We start from the raw sequence: 24,104 nt of genomic DNA on the forward strand, positions 1-24,104 counted from the left end.
ACTTTTACGAGCAGGAGCCAAGGGATAGCACTCAAGGACAAGGTCCTGGCTGTATTTGGAGGAAGGAGTGCTGCTTGTGGTTTGAGCTGGCTGGATTGAAAGTCTCTGGACCACATTTGGCTGTTCACACCAACAGTTTGTGAATGTTAAAAATGTGAAATTCAGGCAAACAAGCACACTCATCCTTTAGGAAGAAACACACAAATTAAAACCAAACCACCTTTTCTTCCACCTTCTAAAAATGCCAACTTGAAGGGGCTGGGGCTCTTGGTTTTGTATCACACAGGAAATAAAGGAAATGCTCAAAAAGGTGTAATAAATTGTTTATGAACTATTAAACTGTGCTTTGAGCAGAGAAGTTGGTCACTCCAATTGTAGGAAGCAGCAAAAGCAATGTCAAAACTTATAGGTAAAGATTTACTTGCTGACAAGAAGTAGGGATAGCTTTAAGCCAAATGAGGAAGACGGTATTTCATGTCAGACCTATTCAAGACATCAAAATAAGCTGGCAACACTACCAACAAGCCAACAGACACCTTGAGTGCCCGATCTGTCCAGCAACCACACTGGCACACAGAAAGTGGACGAACAACTTGAACTTTGGCCAAACAGCTACATGAGAGCTTTATTATAAAACAAAAGACCAGTAATGTGCAACCTTTCCCTTTATACCTGACTAGATATGAAGCAGCAGATCCCAAAATCTTACACAGGTAAACATTGCTGTGTTGTGTTGCCAGAGCAGCGTTTGCTGGGACGCAGCGCAGTCAACAGGGTTTGAACAAAGCCATCCCACTGGTCCCACCAAGACCGGAGCGGTGCAGGAGCAGGGTGTCTGCCACGCGAAGCCATGCACCGGCACAGTATTGTCAGGGATGTTCTCCAATGGCCTTGTCTACACAAATGGGAAAGATTAACCCACACCTCAGAGCAATTTAAGTAAATCTGCAAAACCTGAGGGTCACTGTGAGTGCCTTATGCCATTTCATCTTGAACTAGTTCCCCAATTAACCTTAACCTGTCTCACCATGTGTAGAAACTCTCCCAAGCACAGCAAGGTAACACCAACGAAGTGACCTCTAACCACGACCACACATGTAACTAAATGAGATTTATACCTGGTTGTAGCTTTACCCATTGTAAACTACACACATAAACAAATATAAATTGTATGTACAAATTCATTTGCGTGTATATAAATATGAAAACAAACCACCACTTGTGCCCCAAATCTCAAAGCTTCTCCCAGCCATTCCATAAACCTTACAACCAGAGCCAGATACACTTTATGTTTTTATAAAGTCTGCAACTAAACCTTAAAATAAATAATAAAAAAGGTTATAAGACATCATCCTGACATCAAATCAGCAGATTGGGATTTCAGTATATCAAACTGATGGATACAGACTTGTTTTAGTACGGTTTAGTCTGCATTGTACCAGAGCATTTATTGCTGTTGCCTTTAAGACTGCTGCCTTTTCAAGTTGTTCCAAATAAGAGCAACACGCTTATTTTCCCTCAACTGCCTGGATCTGTGAGTCAGAGCATGTGGTTCAGCAAAAAGAAAAAATTGTCCCCAAAAAAATCATGACTGGGGAAGCAACAGGACAGTGTGTGCTAGAAAACACAATTTCTTGTTCTTCCTCATTTTCTCTTGCTTGCCAGGGGATCTAATAACCACTCTTTGATAGGTCAGGAGTTAAGCCCCTCTCAGGAGCAAAATCCTTCCTAATAAACCCCACACCACCATACCACCTCTCCATCCACCGCTTAACCACCTCTGTCGTTTCACTCTGCCACAGTTTCATGCTGCCGGAGCACTATTCCCCTGAGCTCTGCTGCCTGCGACTACAAAGGACCACATCCAGTCCCCCCAGTATACTCGCCTGCATTTCTCTCCGGCTTCCATCCACTCACATCAATGTCTACTTGCTTTCCTTGATCCACGCCTGCCCTCTTGCCCATCTCTCTCTGCTTTTGATGGGGTGAGATAAAAAAAAGCTGCTAGTGTCCCCATAAATGAAAACTCTGATCTTGGACCAAATGCTATTCAGTGAACGAATACACATTTTCAGTTATGTCACATATATATTTTCTTTTTCCATCACCAGAGCACACTGAAAACTATTAATTCTCATTGCAACCCTAGGCGGTGACAACACCCATCAATTTTGCAGTAGGATGCACGCAAAGAGGTCTGTTAACCACCTAGGATGTGCTGTGCAACCTGTGTGCTACACACAACTGCTTCCCTTTCCCTCAGGCTAAGAAGATCACATTTCTTAACCTTAAAAAAGTCCAAGCTTTTTGCAACAACTCCATGGGCCACCCTGTATCCCACTGACACTGAGATACATGGAAGTGGTAGAGTCATAAAACCACTAACATTTTTTGGTAAAACATTTTCTTCATTAAAAATATTGACAAAAAAACCTGCATCCCTTCAGCTTATTCTTCTCAGACAATGCCATCGAGAACCGACAGCTCTCGAAAATAGGTCCATAAGTAGAGTCCAGAACATTTAATTTTGCTGGTATTATTTCAGGGCCCCCCTTCTACTACGTTATAGACAACTAAGAGTCAGCAAGTCACTAACACCGACATGGAAACTTGCTGTTTGATACAGATTTAAGCAAGACCTCCTCATTTTTTGATCTGTGCAGTAAATGGTGCTTTGTAAGCACAACTGGGAATCAATTGGGAAAAGAGGAGAAAATGTAAGAGAATAAATTATCATTTCCACCAGTTCCCCTTGCTCCCCCTGCCCTCATCATAGTTTTACAGAACTTCTTTGAGCCTCCTTACGGAAGCAGTCAAACCAGCAGAGCAGAGGAGGTGAAAACCCCCAGCAGAGGAAAGGAGATAGGACGAGTGGCTGACATCAGAAAACAGGTCTACGAACAAAGACCGACCACACCGGGGGTTGATCTGTTTTAGAAAATGCCTCCATCTTTCATGTTGCTCATATCACTTCTTTCCTTGCAGCAAAACTGAAACCATTCTTTGTGTGTTATAAGGGTGCAGGAAGCCGTTCATAGGCATGGGGAGTATACTCTTCAAATTAAAAAAAAACAACAAACACTAACCAACTAAATAATTATACCAACCTTGGGTCTGTCTGTACCCCTTTGTGCGTATGCTATTGCATATTCAGCATAACATTTATAAATAGGACTGGTTTTATCATCGACACAGTCTAGGAAGTCCCTATCATGTACTCTGACTTCTTTTTCGCCTAGGCTGGAAGCTCACACACGAGTTCCCTGGTATGAGTTTGTAAATACAGATACGTATGAACAGAGTAATAGATAAGCAATCCAGCAATATGAGGCCATAATTCCACTGAGCGAGAAAGCATGAAAGTAACCCCAGGTAATGTAAATGTTTCTACATATTCACACAAATAATCTTACCCTGTGTCCTGACACTAATATAAGAACACGGTCTTATGGAGCTTGAAATCTTCCCCTGGAGAAACAACTTTGCCAGAGCAGAATGGAAGAAAACATGCTGTGTAGAAAAGAACGCTTGTAGCTTTGCTTGCTATTTAAACCAGGCTGATTAATCTTTAAGATCTAGCAGCTTTTTAGATTTTTGCCTTCTCTCCCTCCCCCATTTTGCCAGTATTTTGATCAGTGCTTTAAAGTAACAGCACACCAGGGGCTAAGCTGTACCCAGGACTGCATACGCAAATCCCATCAAGGGCAAAAGCAACAGCTCACGTAAGAGCTCAGAAACCACCAACTCACTGGAGACACAGGACAGGTCAGAAGTGGAATACAAAGCAAGGAAGAACTGGGATGTACGAATCTCAAAGAGATGCCCGAATACAAGCAACCGCAGCCCTACCAAAACCATGCAAGTCTAGGGTTGTCAGGAGTTGTCTCAAACTGGACCATCAGGGTTCACGTCTGCAAGCTTTTCACTGCGAAAGCGAGATCTTCGGTCCTGGCAAAACTTGAAGTTGTTAGATAACATGTAGATTCTCAAAGCTGACACGTTAAAAAAAAAACAAACAACAACCAACCACCCTAAAAATTTGATAAAAGATGCCAATATTGACAGCTTGCTTTCATATGCAGCAAGGTGAGAATGGAGGACAAGAGGAAGTAAATCGGAGAAGAAATATGAATGAACAGAGGGCATTTATCAGGAGCCCGTTACCTAGAGCGAGGGCTGCCTTGTTTTCAACGACAAACAAGCACGAAAGACAGACCATCCTCTTCCTGGAAACCGCTTGCAGTCTTAGCTTGTGAGACCATGATCTGTCACATAAGGTTAAGCACCTATACACAAGTTTTCAGGTCTGGGCCTTGAGAAGTGAAAGGTAGTCCGAGGCAGTCCTTCAGCACACCAGTGGGAAACCTCGGTTACGCCGAACACAAAGAAAACGGCTGACAAAACCTCAGTATGAAGCACAGTACAGAAGACTGCGACCAGGAAACAGATACGTACAGCACCTCAGGAGAGACCTTCCCTTTCATAGGAAGTTACTTGGGAGATAAGGACAGATGACAGAGAATCAGACCACCATTAATCACTGGGACGCAGCCCCGGTTTTCCACATCTCAGGTCTAACTGCACAATCTAAAGGCTGTCTGCCTTTGCTAGGACAAGAATTTCCGCACAAAGCATATGGATGTAATGTGTATGTTCTACAAAACCCAAGTTTACATAATAAAGAGAATATATATTTGCTTTGATCTCAAGTTGCCCCATAGATTTTTAATAAAAGCTGTAAAACAGAAATCTTTGGACAGAAATCAGCAGCAGCAATGAAATTTAAGCATGCTACTCATTTCAGGTTAAAACCCATTTCCAATCCATTCCTATTAGAACCGTTACCAACTTCTTGCAAGGAGAAATGCAAATGTCATTCAGAGACATGTATTTGCAGATTATTCTCTTCAGCCTACCTGCTTTCCCTTGCTCTCTCCAAAACAGAGAGACTAAGGGACCACTCAATCTGTTTTGTCATCTTTGTTCCTGGCTAGCAGAGACAAACGCTAAGTTCAGATATTGCGGTCCTCTCATTTTGTATTTCACTGGAAGGATGTCTTGATCTGTTTTTTTCTTTCTCTACAGAGAAACTGTTAAACCAAAAGTACTAAAAAAATACTTTTCTAGTATGCACCACAAATAGATTACAGTTTCTAGTTCAAGTGCAAAGGGACAAAGAAACCAAAATCTTTTTATATGCATACATTAAAATAAAAGCAGGAAACAGATTCACATCTGGAGAATAATATTAACCCTTGTGCTTTCAACGATGCAACTCACGGGAACTTAATTAACAGTGCTGTTTCCAGCTCCTTTCCCCCCTCAACTAAAGAATGAGCACTATTGTACAGCATTGGAAACAGTATGTTCACATATATCCCATAAAAAAATAACGTTTTTGGTAAAGTAGGAGGCAGTCAGGCTCCGAAAAACTGAGGCTATCCAATACCTATCTAGAAAAAAAAATAAAATTTAAATGATAATTTCCTTGTTCAAGACTTGCAAATATCACTGAGCTGAGAAAATAGTCTCACACGGTGGCATTTTGTAGGAAGAAGGTTTTTAGAAAATACAGTATTAAAAGAGAGAGATCCAACAGTATTAGGGGGCAGAAAAGAGGACAGATGATTGCAGTGCAATATGATGAGCATGAGAAAGAGCGAGCTAATGGGATATAAAACTGCATACACTGGAGACAGCTTTACAAGTTAGAGAAATGACAGCCAAATAGCAATCATACCACACCAAAAAGGTACTGACAAGTCAGAAAAGAAACTTCATTTTCTAAATGACAGCAGGCTTAGTCCTTATGTATGAAGAGTACGCAGAGTTGGAGTTAAACAGTAACTGATAGTCCTACAGATGTTTATAGATGACCTAAAATGGAGAGAAATCGTTCATTGCCCTCGCTCTGCAACGTTCATGCTACTCTGGCCACAGAGAGGTGTGTTTTTCTGGATGCAGGTATGTCAGTAGAGAGCCAACCCATGCGTGCCCCGTCTCCCTGCCAGGGGTGAGCACCCGCGGAGCCCGGCCGGCCCAGTACCGTATGTCAGCACTGCCCGCATCACCTTCAGCAGAAATATTCAGGCTACATCAAGCATGAACTTACAGATATGTCCATGTCATCCCAACCAATTTCATGTGAACCAAATAGGAGTTATTAAACAACCATTCCTGCCAACAGATGGGTGAGGATGGTAACTTCTGGGGAGGGATAATGGTTCACTACCCAGCATGAAGAATTTAAAAGATGGTATTTACTCATGCCTTAAGTGGCACAGGACAGGACTGAATGGGGATGCCAAAAAAAAAAAAGGGGGGAATAAAACAAACAAAAGAGGTGACAATTTATAAATAAGGACATTTGTTCACTAGGAACTGAACTTAATAAAAAAAAAAAAAAAAAAAGCCCCTGGCTTCACAAAGGCCACCTAGCCTCCAGGTATGTGACACTAAGCAGGTGGAAAACACTGCAATGGACACAGCTCAGTATGGCAGCTTGTCCAGACAAATGGGCTATCACGGCTTTGAGTGCCTAGACCTCTCTTGAAGTGGAAAAGATGGGGAATGTCTGAAGCACACGGAGTGGATATTTGCAAGGGTATTCGGGGGAGACATCAAAGGTGTGCCCTGTTCTTACAGGCTTCCCTGAGCATCCAGGGCTGCTGGTTCTCCAGCCTTGTGCCAGAGGCAAGGCAAACTGCTCAGCTGGCCACTACAGCCATTCATTTATTACACCTGATTTTAACTGAACTTATTGTTCAGTAAGTTCAATAAGTTCAGTTAAAATAAGTCTCCATACTGTGTTTTGCAACTCTTTAAGTACATCTTATTTTACAGCTGCCTATATTGAGAGGCACAAATTAGCGTAGCTCCGCCGTTACTGCAGATCAGAGCCTTGCTTCAAGCAATACTTTCATGCCATACACCCTTATTTTTAGAAGTACCGTGTGTGTGTGTGTGCACGACTGCTGCTCTGTAGAAAAAGAGCAGCAAAGCCAGAACCTCACTGAATTCATAATTTAAAAGTCTACCATCTAAAACACCAGTTAAACAACTGGCTTTTAACCCGCCCTTGTACCAGCCAGAGTGTTATGTCTAGTGAGAGTAGTATGTCTTTAAGAACTATTATAAAAGGCTTTTAAAAATAAGGAGAAAGAACGGGGGACAGGATGAAAAGCACAAGGATGTATCTATATGAAAACTGTTAAGTTTAATTTCCCCGTTTGCACATACCACAGAATTGTGGAGGTTGGATAGCACCTCTCAGGCTTGTCAGGTCTAACCCCCCTGCCTGTGCAATTTTCCTGCGCAACTCGCTCTAAAAATAAGTGTGCAGGTACATGATGATCCACCTGGATTTGGGTTGGTGCTGGGATAACGACTGAACTACAAAGATGCCTCTTCCTATGAAGACAAACTGTGTCCGAGCTGCGAGGTAGAGATGCCCATACTTTTTGGCACGGTGGCTTCCGAAACCTGAGAGAACATGGCTAAATCACTCTTGCTAAGGGGCTGGCTAAGGCCAGAACCAAAAAGTTAGTTAAAATGGGTTTTAAGCTAAGTTTATAATTGGAAACTAGGACTGCAAAAAGCATAGGAACAGGTAAGATGACGACTGCCAACAGCATCAGGGAGGACACGCACAGGAGACTCAAGATGCAGTAGCAAGCAGAAACATTATTTGCCATTTCTGGGAACACCCGTTGCGGTCCAGGACTCTCCTTAGGAGGTGTAAGCGCATAGAGCTCACACCAGCACATCCAAACTAATGCAGGACAGCTTGGGAGGTCTGCCCAACCAACATCTCCACACAATTATACCTCAGCAGTCATAACCCCTCCCCTTCAATACTTCAGAAAAAAGAAATCACATTTGCAGACAACGTATACTGCTAATACTGCAACGGCAGCGCCGCCCTGAGCCTGCAGTCTCTTCTCAGGAGTCATTCTCATTAGAAGAAAACCGAAGGATCATCCTCTTTATTTGCGGGACATTTAACACATGCTGTTCACTAGAAGGCCAGCGCTATAGACTTTTTCAAGAGCGTGCAAGGAGAAGTGTTTCAATCCCAACGCTGCGCAGGTTTCTAACTGTAAGAGACAAGAGAGCATGAAGCAGAGTCAGGAGGTGGCACCCAGGAGGACACCAGCAGCAGATTCCTACCACGAAGGGTGGGGGGAAAGCTGCATGGAGTAAATTGTTTCACCAAATAATTGGAGGAAGGGCCAATGTCTCCTTTGGAAGGTTGACAGTAAAAGTCTGTCAAAAGCAAAAACGATGGAGAATTAATTATTCTTAAGTATGAAAGTACCTAGAACTCGGTGATCTCCTGTTAATTAGAAAAAGAAAATATCCTCGATATATTTCCAGTTCTTGTGAAAGCCAACGGAGAGCACTCCCACTGCCTCTAACATTAGTTACATCTTCTTTTAAGGACTCACCCCTTAAAGGCATTGAAATTCAATGGAAATTGCAGATATTCAGTACTACTTCTATTCCATATTCAAATATGTGAGCTCATATAAAATACACAACAGAGTCTTCATCAACTCATGCTGTTTCAATAGTTCTGGAAATCACAGAAAAGTTAACCAGCAAACTAACTAAACTTCATTAGTGTAAAGGAGGTTTTAAAGAGGTTTTGGTTTAGATGGTCATCCACCAGGTAAGAAGCAGAATGCAGCTCTGACATGCAAGAAGTCGAACAGACAAGGTCTTTGGTAGTCACAATTCATCAGTTCTTCTCCCTTTCTGTGAAGATGACAACGCTGAAAACTAAATGCACTCTGGTCTCTGTTTCTACACCTGTGTAGCTAGTGCATTTTGTGAGGGACAGAATGAAACTAAGGCTTCTCCAGCCTACCTTTCCCCCAGCATTTTGCAAAACAGGGAGCAGGATGATCTTCAAAATAAAGCAGGATCTGCAGGCATCCTGCTGCAGCTGCAGGATCCACAGCCTTTCATGAGAAGTTCTCTCCTCACAAAGGGATCCACAAAACCCCGCATGCTGCATGGGCAGCCATCTAAAGCAGAAAGACAAAGGAGAATGACAGGTTTGTAACCCACCCTTCTGTTGAAGTGAGGTGCCCTGGTGTGGGCTGAGGGGAAGCTGCTCCATCATACCACAATTTTAAGACCCCTAATATCCCAACTGGAAGAAGGTGCCTGCCAAGCACCCGGCAGCAGCAAGTCCCTCAAGGAAAAGGACAAGCAGAGGAGATGGCCTTGATGGCTTCACGGTCACCGTCTTCCTTTTACCTGCCAGCTCACTAGTCAAACACCTCAAAATTACAAGACATTTAAATAACTTGCGGCTTGAACCTGCCTCGTAGGCATCTGGCACCCGAGAGTGCCCCACACCTCCCAGCCAGTCACTGGGTACCCCGCGGTTCGGCAAGCTTAGTTTGTCCCCTTGAAGCTTTTATTTTACATTGAGTTAAAATAAGACTGGTGGCAGCTTCACACTCTAGCGAAGGCCTGAGCAGCACACCTGCGTTTCAGTTTCCACCCTGCGTTATTAGCCAAACTGTTTATAAAACAATTTTAAAATGCCAGCTTTTATGTATTACAGTTTTATTAATCTTGAATGATACATCCTATGTGCTGGACGCATAAAAGGGTTACAGAAACATGGTTTGCATTTTAAAATGCTTTAGTGAAAACAAATGAATTATCTTTATTAAGTGAATTGAACCTTGCTGTGTCCTCCACTGAAAGACTTCAGTATTAGTGATTCTCTTTCCTCATTGTTCTTTCCCCCCCTCCCCTTATGTTAGGCGAGGAAAACAAGCATTTCTGCATTTACGGCTCCCAAACGGTTTCTCAGTTTTGAATTAAGTAGTCTATGATCTGAACTATCTGAATATAGTGAAATGAAGAAAATCTGCATGTGCATAGAGCATAAGAGGCTAGTTCTGTCAAAAGCTGGTTTACTACTTTGTCGGACTCTGGTTCCACGTGCTCAGCCAAGAGTGACTACCACCACTTCACTGGTTTGACCTTATTTGAGATATTGGCAGTAAAAATACATTGCCTAGGTTCTGTTTATGTACATCACCAGAAATGTAGGCATTACATCAGATGGCTTAGGCTTAAGAAAAAGGTATTTCTATATTTTAACCTATTAAAATAGAAAACATTTTTAAATTAAAAAAAAAAAAAACAAACAAAATTTTGAATCCAGGTTACAAACGCAAGTTTATAAAAGACAGTGCAATTGCAAAGAGAGGGTGGAGATGCTTCATGGCTGGTTTTTTATTAGCTAACTTAGCCAACAATCGGCTTTTATTCTTATCAAAGATACAGACGCATCCATTTGCTATTAAACGTATCTGTTTTCCCGCAAACTAGACATAGCTTCCAGGCTCCAGATAAGTGGTGAGTCTGGCCCTTTAGCATCACGAAGTACAGGAATTTTAACACCTTCTTGGAGCAGTATTTAAATTGAACATCAGCGTAAACAAATACACTCTAAATGGACTGTCCTGATGGGCTGTAAAGCTCTTTGGAGGTAGAGACTATCTCTCCTCTGCATACCTGTTCAGTGCTTAACACACTGGGGCCTCAGCTCCAGTGATGCTCTCAAACTGCAACCACTGTCACTCCAACCTTCATCTTTAAGTATTTTATCAGCAATCTATACGCAAACTTAACCCACCTAAGCAATCAAATGCAGACTCAAAAAAGAACTGGGTCTCAGTTTTCCAGCTCTACAAGCCTCGGGCGGGTGGAGTGGGAGATAAGGCCTAAACAAGTTGCACATGCCAAAAACAAGGTTTTATGGAGGAAGGGGAGGTTGGGAGGAGAGAAAGAGGGATGAGCTTTCCATAGCACTGCAATGCCACAGGAAAGCACCACGTTTAATGTAATCAAGCTCTACATTGCAGCCATATGGAAACAATTTCAGTCAATAAACAACTCCTGCAAGAAGACAGCAGAGGAACAGAAAAATCAAGATACTGATTTAGCTAGGAGGCAGGAAAGCCGCTGGCCGAGCTCAGAGGTTCACATTATAAGAAATATTTATGTCCAACAAAACAGCACAGATTTTTGAGCCTCTCTGACTTGCCTTAGACTTCCACAGGGCCACACCTCGGGCTGCAAGCGGCAGAAATGGCATACCTCCTTTCACTGCACCCTTCCCAGCCTCCAAGATCCCATGCCTCAGTCCTCTTTCCTTTTCCCCCTTCCAAATCTTTCCTCAAAGCCTATCTCTACAGCAGGTTTCCCACTCGATAGCCAGAAAGGAAGCAGACATCCCAAACTCCAGATACTCGCCCAACCTCTTTGCATTTTATCTGCCTGGAATTTGCAGGTTTCAAAACAGGGACTTCCTCATGGAGCTAGTCATTTCAAACACCTACCTTAAAAAAACCAACCAAACAAACAAACAAAAAAAACAACGCACCTCTTACTGACAGTGGTATTTCAATCGCAGCTTGGTTTCAAGATACCGTATTTATATTCAGCATAATATATACTGTATATATACCACATATATATTCAGCATCCTAAAAGGCAACTGCAAAAATACTACAGAGACATTCATTTGCACTGCTGCTTACAGCTGCAACACGGAGGGAGTAAAAGCTGAAGCAGTTCGGGACAGGAAAAGGGAAATTCAAGGGAACAGCCAGCGAGCGAAGGCAGCTGCATTTGTAACAAAAAGTAAGAAGGCACATTGCTATGAATAAAACAGAATTTACTTAAGTGTGGCAAAGGAGTGACACCAATATTTATCAGAATTATGCCCATGAAATGAACTGAAGGATAATTCACAAGTGTCTTCAGAAGTGGCCGCCTGCAAAGGCTAGAAAAGTCTTCACTTCCACAATGCTACGCAATCTGCCAGCAGATGCACCATGGCCACCCCAAAAGCAATGCGGTTTTATACCTGCAGACATTCAGGAACAAAAGGTCTTGGGATGTTCCTCTTACTAATCAAAGCAAAAGACTCCACAGCCACAAAAAAAAAATTAATATGATCATAATAAACTTTTTAAAACTAACTTTCTAGTGGAAATCAATTTTTTAAAACTAACTTCCTAGAGGAAGGGAGAGCCAGGGTTACTGTGAACAGTTCTCCGTTAGACTGGGGCAACATGCTTTTGTCACACAAAGTACCTTCTAATTCATCAGCAATAAAATATGATTTTCAGCACATCCATCAAGAGTGAAACATTTTAAATCGGTCTACAAAACATGCATGGAAGCAGACCTTTTGCAGTCTTGCAGGGTGGGGTGGGTTTCTTTTTCCTTTTTTAAGGAGTGACTCTAGAAAATGAGGGCAAAACCCTAGGCCAGGTGGATGTTTATATTGTGCTAATGTTCAAAAAGGGGATGGTGCTGCAAGGCAGTCAGATGGGTATCAATCCAGGCAAACCCACAGGAAAAAAAACCAACATATATTTTCCCAGTAAAGAATTAGAGAATAGGGACATCAGTAGTGCCAGTCAGCATGTTTTAATGGCAAATGTCTTAATAAAGGACTAACTTTGAGATTACAAATGTAGTTGAACAAAGGAAAGTACATGCACGGAGCGTACTTTGGTTCTAGTGGAAATGCACATCGGCTGCTCTGTATCGACTGGTACTTTCTGAGAGCTGTCAGTTAGCCAGTTCTCAATCTACTTCCTGGGATTGCATCATGCTAATTTTTTTGTCACTAAATTTAAGGTCTGATGCAGTTCAACATTTTTATCACTGCAGATAAAAATCTGAGACTGACACCAGGACTACAGGAACAGTACATTATTATGAGGAAAGGACAGCAAAAGAAGGGAGCCTGAATACCTACCTTAACTTGGCTCAGGAAAGCAAAGTGCAGCTGAATACAGAGGCAAATTTATAATCTAAGAAATGCAGACTGTAACTCCTAAATGGCAGACTTTACTAGAAAGAATCCCAGCGTCGGAGCAGCGAGGCGCCCAAACAGGATTTCCCTATGCAAAAGGGCTACTGCGAACCTTTTAAACGGCTGCGTAGCAAAAAAGGCCGTCACACCTCAGTATTCACTGTGGATCAGACACAGGCTGGAACATTCACCATTTTTGGTTTCCACAATGTTAAAAATAAACGGAGACCATGAAGAATCACCGGATGATCTGAGTGCTGGAGAAAATGCCTCAGAGTGAGACTTAAAAGCTCAACTCTGTTTCCTTATCAATCGAGTAACTTGATTACAGAGTGTAAGTACCTCCATGGCAAGAAAGTACTGGATACTAAAGGGCTCTAATCTTGTCAGGAAAGTCGTAACAAGAACCAGCGGCAGAACTTAGACAAATTCAAATTAGAAATCAGCCACTTATTTTTAACAGTGAGATGGCACAAACTACCAAGAGGAGTGATGAGTCTGAAATTACCAGTGATGGACACTCAAGGCTGGAAAGCTTTCAAATTGTTTTTAGCCAAACATCAGTTACTGGTCTCAGTTTCAGAGTAAATGATTAAAATTTAAAGGCTTGTGATACAAAGCATATAAAACATATCAGAGAAGGCGATTTAATTGCCTGTTCTCGCCTTAAATTTTATGAGTCTCCAATATGTTAACATCATTCTACTTCTACGGACGAGGAAATTAAAGAGGGAGGAACAGTTTCAACTTCAGTAAGTTCCCTCTTTTTCAGACTGCCGTACTTATCACTAAACGGCACCGCTCCATCAAACAGATGGAGCCCCCATGAAATGCAAACAGTCAGAGGACAACCAACTACGATGTCTGGAAACCACGCATAATATAACCGAGTTGAGAAAACTGTGATCAACTACTTACCTCTCCCATCTGCGGCATGAAAAAATCACTATTAGCTTAAATAGCTAGTTCTTATTCTGTGTAAATACACTTACGACATTCATGTTTATACTACCGAGAGCAGCAGCATGCACTACCATCCAGCCAAGAATCTTCACATACTTTATGAACGTGAAAGCATCTCAACAGCCCTAGAAGGACTATTTTCATATTACAGCCTGGAACACAGGCAAGTCAAGAAGTTTGCCCTGGGTCATAAAGTAAGACCTATGGCAGAGCCCAGAAGTGAGAGCCCAGCATGATCTCATTGCCAGGAAGAACTTTCCTTTTCAACATTTGAGCACTACTTACATGTCAGAGCCGCCGCATACTCAGTTGCTCGGACTCCAAAACCCTGCCAGTTAAATCACAAAGAGATTTCTAGTGAAAGCTGACATTGTAATCAGAGAATCTGATCATGGCAAAGAAACTGTCCAAAATAAAGGTCAGAATAAATATCCAAGTAGAAACAGCTCTTGTATTTTATGAACTAACTAAATGCTTTCTGCTTCCATTAGTATTACAGTACCACTGGAAGAACAAAAAGCAGATTCAGCGCTTGCTTCAGAGCTCATAAGAAATGGGCAGCTCAAAATGCAGGAAATGACTATATGCTACACTTCCCAATTGATAGGGCATAGGCTTATCAGAAGAACAAAAACGGCTGTTCACAAGGCTCACTGAAAGAGCAGCCTACAGTATTGTTTCAGTAGCAGGAGTTGTTTTACTGCTGAACTTAAAATTCAATTTTTTATTTTTTTTTTTAGAACGTGAAAAGAAAATAAGGCTTCTTAAACATTACATTCAAAAGCAAGGAGAAAACAAGGAATTCAGGGCAAGCGAGATTCAGCTGGGGGTAGAGCCAAACAAAATTAGTGTATTTTGTATACCCGGCTTGTAAATTACTTCCTTTGCCCAATATTAAGACCTCATCTACCACCTCAGCAGTGAATGGGGCTCACAACTCCTCATGGCTGGGGGGTTGGAACTCAATGATCTTCAAGGTCCCTTCCAACCTAAACCATTCTATGATTCTAATACAGCCTAAATAGACATCTTATATATATGGAGAACAAAAGAATGCCATCTCTATGCATGAAGCAGGTAATAAAATTTGTTTCCTCTGGCTACGAGAAACCCTCAGTAGACCTGGAAACAACCCTCCACCCATCAGGCGAATAGCGACTGGAAGAGTACTCGCAAACATACAGAAGATGTATACACAGAGTTAGGTCTTGGGCAAGCAGAAGTCATTTTGGTGTATACATACATGCAACCTGATGAAGGGCCATGCTTAGTAATAAGTTTCAGGCTAGTAGTTGCACCGCAACCAACCTGAAACAGTGGAGTAAACATTCATAGAGGAAGTCTGTAAGAGAAAGAGTTAACTGACCTTCCATACCATCTGGTTGGCTGCACAGGAAAGATAAAGCAGAACACACTTTGTCAGGAGCACTGCACTACAGCAGTCCCCAGTTTTAAGAGTAGTCTTTAACTTCAGACTCTGCATGCAGCTTTGATTAAGAACTGGGAAAGGGAAATCTGCACGCAGACGAGTAGAATAACCAGTTAGAGATTATTTTTTTAATTCTTAAAAAAGCGCACCAAAACAGTAATTGTTCAACCTTTTGGTGTCTACATTAACACAGTGCTGAATCAAAACAACTGACAAACACGCATATGCATTCCTGAGATAGATTTGAAGTCCAACACTGAAAAACTCCTATTAAACAAAGCAGAAGAAAATCTATACAAGAAAAAGCAGCATCCCTTACAGTCTTGGGAGAAAGTTTCCCCCAGTAGCGCTGCTTTTAGTTCAGGGGGGAGGGGGGAGCACAGAATCTAATGGATTAAAAACAATAAAAATAACCGAATAAGTAAGGATGACATGTCAAACCACAGAAGTCAATGGAACATGGGAAATCCTCCCATCGCTGTAAAAGAAAATTCTCATTGATTTGGGTATTCTTATCAAGCATATTAGATGACCAGCCAATGAATTCCTTATATGGTTAATGTATGTTAATATATCACAGATTTAAAAGCGTAATAGATGGGGAATAGACACAGCCGTGTCCAATTGCCACTGATTCAGTATGTGACCTTGAGCGAGTCACTTGGCCCTCATGCCTCAGCTTCTCTATTTGTAAAATACTAATACCTTAGTAAAGCACTTAAAGATTTACAAACGAAGGTACAAAGTATTCTTTTATCATAGAGTACTGAAGGAGCAGGACAGCGGCTCGGCCATAATGAATGAAATGTGAAACATCAGAGCCATACTCCACTAACTCACCACACAAGTTACGGCCATAAATCGATCACTTCTGATTAGGTTAGGCTTTACAATGCAGTAATTGCGATAGCAGCAGTTTCATAACTGTGAAACGAGCACTTTGCTCAGCAGCGTATTATGCAGGGAAACTGCACGAACAACGAGCTTTTGGTAAACCCGACTGCAACAAGCAGAAGCACCCCAAACACAATATACTTTTGAAGGCGATCTATCATAAAAGCTTCTCCACATGCTTCTATGGTCACAGGTTAACCCTGTGTAAGCGCCCAGCCGGGTGGGAGGAGAGGGGAAGGAAATCAAACAATAGCAGGTTTAAAGAAAGACAAGATTTCAAGCAAATATATCTCCTATTTTTAGGAGACACAACACAAAAATAAGCGTGCTTCTCACAGTTACTACATGAAATTTTCAGTTGGCCAGCAACTACAAAGCCGATTCTCTACTTCTTGCTGCGGACCACATGACTGCTTCAATGCATAAGACCATTTCATACGCCAACTTGCAACGAAGACCACATGGTTAATAGTTTGCAACCTCCTTTCCCCCAGAAGATCTTCAGAGTTGAGTAATAAAATTCCTCACATGATTTCAATGAGAGGGTTCACTTGTCAGAGGCTGTTTCAAGATAGTATCATATGTCAGGGAGGTGCTGTTCAGGCAAAGCTTTCCAACCCTGCTTTCAAGGCTTGACTGAAAATGAAAAAACTCATGGCTATAAAGTTTGAAACTGGAAGAAAGAAAAATAATCTCTAAGCATTATTTTTAAAATGTGGAAGTTAGCCAATTAATGAGGGGAGGAAGAAAAACTCTGATTAAAGCTCTAACAAACCCTTGAGATCACGGACTGATTACTAGTTCTGCCGCAGACTCCATGTAGGAACCCAGGCAAGTTAATCCCTCTACACCTTGGTTTGCCACCTGCAAAATGAAAAATATCGCTTCCTTTTCATATCCTGTTATTCTTGCTTGTAATTTTCCCCAAATTAAAAGCATTTGTCAAAGCACTTATCTTTAGCATTAACACTGGAAATTGCATTCATAGCTAACATGACAGAGTGTTCAAATATGAACTCTCAGTATACTTTGCTACCCAGCCATGCTAATTTTATACATCAGAAGGGAGCTTTAGTCAATACAGGTATATTAGAGTGCTCAAATACAGTTTATTAGTAATCTTATGTATAAAACCGGCTTTAGGGATATAACTTAAACTCCAAAAAATTAAAATTCTCCTCATTATCTCCTAAAAATCCCACTATAATCATGGCATTGGTCTCACTTCATTGATAACCCACAAGATAATATTATCAGCACAGGTATAATTAAAGCCCAATCCCATGAGGACATGTATGCAGATCCAATGCCTCCTGCTCCATTAAAATCAGTATAAAGCGAAATCAACTTCAATGACTTTAGAAGAAGTGTCAAATCGGCATAAAGTTATCAGTAGGAGAAACGAAGACATGTTTTTTTTGCAGTAGGATTCTGACAGCATCCCTTCAAGTGTTTGATTTCAAATCCTAAACTTTGCAGAAGATAAAAAATATTTGCCACAGACCCCAACTCTGTAACTTGCAATTCCATAGTATCCCTAAAAGCTCTGCACAGAAATCACTGTAAAGCACAAGTTGCTTTCTTTAGATTAAAATGTGCTGTCATTTCATACAAAATGGTTTATTTTCTAACATACACAACCAAACGTCTTCAGAGATCCCTTTATGAAAGGGACAGTACAGCATTCTTTCCTTCTCATGTTTCAGTTTCATTAATTCTTCCAATTCCCCTTGCAAACATCATATCTTAAAGACCCAAATTTCACCGCTGCCCCACTGACATCAAACAAAAAAAGAACAGTCCCAAAAGTTAGTGACAGAACAATTCTTAAAATTCATGCTTATTAAAAATTCATTAAAAATAAAACAAAAATCATTTTGAAAGTGAATGTCAGAACCCTGCTGTTTTCCCAGCTCAAGACACCAACTAAAAAACATGAAACACTGCCGTGAACTTATGGATTATCAAGTAAACATTTCATACTGATTTTTATTTTCAAAACACTGGACAGCCATGAACCTTTAACATCCCTTTGAAAGAGACCAGCAAGACGCACACAGAAACTGCCTCAAAAGTAAGCTTTCTGCAGCTGACACTAGTTACTCATTCTGTTCAGTTATCAGAATCACAATGCTAGAGATGCACGTTTTTCTAGAAAGGTCAACAAATAGAAAGGAATTACCCTAGACCACTCAGTAAACTAGTTAAAGAGATATGCAGGCCTCATCCACACAGGATTTTCTTCAAGATTTCCTTACCACCCAGTAAAAATCCTGCAGTTTCACCTGTGGTAGCATTCCTATAGCACAGCTGGCAGTCTGCATACCACAATGTCGTCTAGACCTGCTCTGAACAGAGTTGGATGACACAGGAGTAAAAATGCTGATGCCCGTTCTGGTGCTTGCACTGGTGCTAAAGGAACGATAGGAGGAAAAACAGACATGGCTCAGTAAAACACAAGTTCCTTGTTCCCAGTCTCATGCCCAGGCTCGTCAGCCCATTCTGTCAACCACACAGAAAAAGTTGTGGCTGTCGTGGGGCTAAAGAAGAATCTTCACATCAGGGAAGAGAGCCTTACCAAACCCCAGTTTTCAGATGCAGTATCAAACCCTGCTCTTTCACAGAGCCCGGTGCTCCCAAAACACGCAGATAACAAATGCATCCCTGCACAGATAACATATTCCATCCCTTTCTCACTTCTCCCCTACGTCCCTCCCCCATCCGCATCTCAGAGATGTTTCCTTAGCAATTTGGAAGAGAAATGGCAAAAAGGGAGATGCAAAACACAGAAATAAATTAAGTTTGTTCTCTGCTGTTGACGGATTTGGCCCTAGCGTGATGGGAGGAAAAAAAAATGTTAAGAGTGATAAATCCATATATACCTACTCCAAACTACACCCGCCATCCCAAGGGACATGGTATAATGGTAAATAAATATAGATGCAGTTCCTACTAATGAGGCTGGGTACAGCAAGGCCAAAGAAAATGCAATCATCTCGGGGAAAAAAACTGCACAGGACTCCTCCTCTCCCATCCATGGAGGAAATCAAATGCCAGCTGCACCATCCCAGGAAGGAAGCAGTGTCTGTACCTGATGAGCCCTGCAGAAATGAGCTAGTCATATCGCGGGACGCAAGCAGGCACTTCAGGGGTTTCGCCAGCCCACAAATCGTCTGCCGAGCACAATCCCTCTCTGCGATACAATATATTTCACATGGTATCATTCATGCAAATTGCATTTCCCCCCCCCCCCCCCCCCACCAGTTTCCTTTTCCTCCATTCCCGTTAGTTTGAAGCAGGGGCACGTAGCTGGCCTGGCGTCTTATCAGATCTGCTCCGACCGTGCTCTGGAACGCCTGCCCTGGCCACCAGCTTAACGCTTTCCTCCCTACAAAGTTTAAATCTTTGCAGCTTTTGTTCATATACATTTTGTACTGAAAAGCCACTTATCTGTAGTCCCAGTGTTACTTCAGCAGGAGAACAAACTGAGATATACCCGAGTCCACAGACAAACGGCAAACATGCTTACAGTCTTCATTTCCTCTTCCTTCTTCCCTCCCCACACCCAAACAAAAAAAAAAAAGGCAATTTTTTTGTCCCTAACACGAAGGGACTGGGGAAAACAGCGCACACGACCAAAGCTTTTTCAGCCCTATCGCAAAGAAAAAAAAATGCTTTCCGGAGGAGTGCTCTGCAAACATACCATGAGACGCTCTTAGAACAACTAAAGAAAAAAAAAAATCATCAGACAAAACTGAGGTTGAAGAACTCGGGTCGGTCTGTCTCGCGTGTGGATTTTGCACCTAAAAACACTCGCCTCTTGTTCTGTTTTAACCCCGAAGCCCGGGGAAACTGTTCAGCGGCATTCCCTGCCGCTTCCTCCAGCCGGTCCTGGGGTCAAACACACTGTTCTTCCCCAAAAAGAAAAAAAAATAAAAAATAAAAAAAAGAGAAGATCCCAGGCACGGGTACAAAAGCATTTACCCCCTCCCTCCCATCACCTCTCAAGAAGTACAAAATAAACAAGCCTACGACACCCCACCCAAGCTCTCCTCGCACATTTTGGGAATGACTTCCCTCCGGGTCCTCCTCCTCCTTCTCCCCCACCCGTTCCCACGTTAAAACTCTCCAGCAACACGACACCCTTCGCCTTCCTTTACCCTCCCCGACATCCCCCCCCCCCCCCCCCCCTCCCAAAAAAAAGCCCCGGGAGCTGCAACAGCTCTCGCCCCTCCTGTGGTCGCGCAGCCCCCCCCAGCCCTGCCATCCAGCGGGCTTTGGGGCACCCGTGGGCCCCGTTCCCCCCCCACCCCACTCCACAGGCACAAAGCACCCCTAAAAAAGGCTCGCCTCCCCCCCATCCCACCCAGCCAGGGGGAAGCCCCCCGGCACAGCCCCGGCGAAAGGGGCTCGATGCCGGGCGCGATCCTCAGGGCGCACCGGGCTTCATCCCCGCAGGGTCGGAGCCTTCTTCCTCCTCCTCCTCCTCCTCCCTCTGCCTTCCCCGGCCAAACTACCGCCGGGCCGGGGCAGCCCCCCCCCCGCCGCCCCGGGGTCCTGGGGACAGGGAGCGGGGCTGGCACCGGCCCAGCCCTAAACTCAGCGGCGAACAAAACCCAAACACCACCACCAAATTAAATAATTAAAAAAAAAAAAAAAAAAAAGAAAATTTAAAAAAGCGCCCACCCAGGCTGAGGGGCGCAAGTCACACACACACACACACACCCCTACCCGGGAGAGGGGTGGGGAAAAAAAAAAAAGAATAAATAAATAAATGGCAGAAACAACGATGGAGGGCTCTTCTTTAAAAGCCAGGAGAGGCTGCCCTGCCCTCCCGCAGACCCCGCAGCAGCCTGCCGGGGACACCGTCCTCCTCCCCCGCCCCGAGGAGGGGGGGGGATACGCGGAGCCACCCGAAGCCGCAGCTCCAAGTCGGGCTGAGGGGCTGCCCCTGCCCGCCCCCGGCCGCCCCCCGCCCCGGTTCCCCTCCAGCCCCCCCCTTCCCCTTCCCCTTCCCCTCACGCACATCCCGCGCTGCGAGGAAAGCCGCTCTCCGGCTCCGCTCCCCCGCAGGCAGCCGCGGTGCCGGCTGACGGGGGGGACCCCCTTCCCGCTCCCCCCTCCCTCCAGCCCACCCACCCGCCCGCCCTCTCCCCTCACAAGCCCCGCTCTCCCTCGCCCCCCCCCCCCCCCGCCCTCCCCACAAGCCACACTCACCTCTGGGTGCTGGCGGCGCCTCCACCTCACCATGTAACGGCAGGAGCTGGGGGGGGTCCCCCCGCCCGCCCCCGCCCCAGCCTGAGGGGGGATTAACGGGGGCGCGGAGGGACGAGAACAATAGGGGGGAGGGGGGGGGAAAGGAAATCCCTCGGCCGCCGAGCCCCCCTCCCCAGCTCCCCCGAGGAGACGGGCCCCCCCTCCCCGCCCAGCTCTCCTCCTGCCGCTCCCTCCTCCCCGCTCGCCCCCTCGTCTCTCTCTTTTTTTTTTTTTTTTTTTTTTTTTGGCTCAATCACACCAGACTGACTGTCTTTGTCTGTCTGACAAGCGCCATGTTGATATCAACATCCAAGCTCCCACCTGCTGCCGCTGTGAGACCCTGGGACTTGTAGTTTCCCCTCCCCAGGGTGACGGGGAGAGCCGCCGCGTCTGGACTACAACTCCCAGCATGCCCCGGAGGCACGGCACGCCAATGGGGCGGCGGGGCGACGCGCGGGGCGGACTACTACTCCCGGCATGCCTCCGGCCATGACTTCATCCTGGGCGGAGGGGGCGGCGGGACTCCAAGTCCCATGAAGCCCCGGGGCGCGGGAGGCGGGGAGGGGAAGGGAAAGTGGGGGGGGGGGCAGGATTGTCCCAGTAAATAGAGCCGGGTGAAGCATGAAGCTGGTGAGTGCGTGGGGCTGCGATGTGAGGGGGTGGGCTTCGGCCTGCCTCTATCCCTCATCTCCTTCCTTCTCGGCGACGGGGGGGAATCCCGGGATAGCCCCGGGGCTGTGGCAGCTTCAGCCTGGTCGGGCGTGAAGGGAAACTGAGGCATTGAGGGGAGCGGCCCTGAGGGACCCAGGGCAGAGGGGGCCCAGCGCTCTGCTCCCCTCAGCCGGCAGCTCCCCGCCGACCGTTAAACGGGTCCCCTCAGCTGCCGGCTGAGGGGACGGAGGCGGGAGCGGGTGGGGGTTAAGCACCGGGCTGTGGGAAGGGGCACAGGCCCGGGCAGGTGGCTCTCCTCCGGCCCTCTGCCGCCATGTCCCCCCACCGACGCCGGGTGAAACATCGGTGACATTCAGGAGGAGGAGGTGGTGATGGTGGTGTTTCTCTGCCTTCCTACCCTTCAACACGAGTCTCGGCGCAGCTAGCCCATCGCGCGTGTGACTCCTGCTGGGTCGCGCTAGGAAAATAGTCATAAATCCCCGTGGTTCGTAATAAAATTGTCTTCCATCGGCAGTATGATGTTAATACAGTTAATTACTACTAAGAAAATCATCCTCGGATAGCTTTGTCGAGGGTGCGCTGCGCTTGTGACAAATCGGTTGGTTCTGATCTAAAGGGAAGGTTATCAGAAAATACATTACCCATGTTATTGGTCTCCTCTCTAGATCTTCCCTTTCAATTATTTAAGTTTCCCAGAGACCTTGGATTCAGCTGATGCTTTATTTTCCGGGAAGAGTTTCCCTTTATCACATAACGTGCTGCAATTTTTTGGAGATAAAACCAAAGCAGTTTTCCAAATACCTGAGTATAACCTTTGATTTGTTTAACCTGAAGTTACACTGTTGTTAAATGAAAGATTGTTTCTCAGTTTTGAGACTGAGTAGTTTGTCTTGAGGAAACCCCATAGAAGTGAAGTTGGACTTGTTTTGAGATTTCCAGTAAATTGCTACCTGTGCTGTAATTGTAAAATTAATTCGGTAGGCAGGTGGCCGAAGAGCTTGATCCCACAAAATCTTACATATGGGATTACGTCTTTCTGTGTGGATGAATACTACCAGTGGGACAAATAGTGCAACGCAAAGTGCTGCTGGATGTGATTGTAAAGGCTAATATAATGCAGCGGGAAAAGCAAACTAAGAAATCTTCAAATGAAGACCATAGTGGAAATGCAGAGGTCTTTGTGATATCTATAGAGTCTTGCGTAGGGGTAGAGAAAGGGAAGGAGAATATAAGCTGTCTGAAATCTTCATTGTAACATTTTTAGACCCATGTACAAAACTGGAGACTGGGGATCATAAGACCAGATTCTTCATCTTGGGTTTGCCTGGAGATGTGCCTGAATCTCGGGGTTGTGGTAGGAGGAATGGATGCTATTTCATCCTCTTTTCTCATCTATTTGGGTTGAGTTTGGAAGAACAAGATAGAGGTTCAAGCCTCCGGACCTGACCTAGAATCCAGTGAAAATGTCAGACTCCCACAAATTCAAATGTGCTTTGGTCCAGGCAACTCTAGTTGCAAATTCTCTCTAGATTTTAAGCTAGCATGTGATATTAATACTGGGAAAATGCACTGCAATATTTGTTGGCTTCAGTTGGAATCCAAAGCACTAGCTTTAACCTGCAAAATTTTGAATGTTGTGGAGCTGCTAGCGTGAGACATCATCTCTTTTCTCTGTCACATTGCCATCCATGAGATCACCAGAGGTGCTCGGAGCTGGCGAGCGCTCAGCATGAAACAGATGTCTGCTGAGAACCTGCCTCTATGGGGACCTCAGTATCTGGAATTAGCCCCCCATCTTCATCTCTTTGTGCCCTGCTCTGTCAAACTTTCATCCAATTTACAAAGCCTGACAAGAAAATTGTGAGCTAAAGTGGGCATATTGTGGGTCTTTTGTATGTTTTGTGACTTTTTTGCATGACTATTTTTTAATTCGGGGATGAGGCACCTAGTGTGTTAGCTGCAGCAGCCTTTAGCTGTAAGGGAATAAAGATAGAAGCAAACAAATCTTAGAGCAAAAAGGATTTGCATTTT

The 24,104-nt window shown here is 44.3% G+C and overlaps 1 protein-coding gene across 4 annotated transcripts in view; it reads right to left on the reverse strand.

Moving 5' to 3' along the window:
- The window catches only part of HMBOX1 (homeobox containing 1), a 113,111-nt gene extending 91,472 nt beyond the window's left edge, over nucleotides 1-21,639 (reverse strand). For all 4 annotated transcript variants that reach the window (XM_082480454.1, XM_082480453.1, XM_082480452.1 and 1 more), the window contains exon 1: nucleotides 21,363-21,639. The gene's annotated coding sequence lies outside the window, so the exon portion shown is untranslated. The remainder of the gene's footprint in view (nucleotides 1-21,362) is intronic.
- Between the last annotated feature and the right edge of the window lie 2,465 nt (nucleotides 21,640-24,104).

The sequence above is a fragment of the Vanellus vanellus genome (genome assembly GCF_965231255.1).
Source record: "Vanellus vanellus genome assembly, chromosome: 3".
In the NCBI taxonomy this organism is placed as follows: domain Eukaryota; kingdom Metazoa; phylum Chordata; class Aves; order Charadriiformes; family Charadriidae; genus Vanellus; species Vanellus vanellus.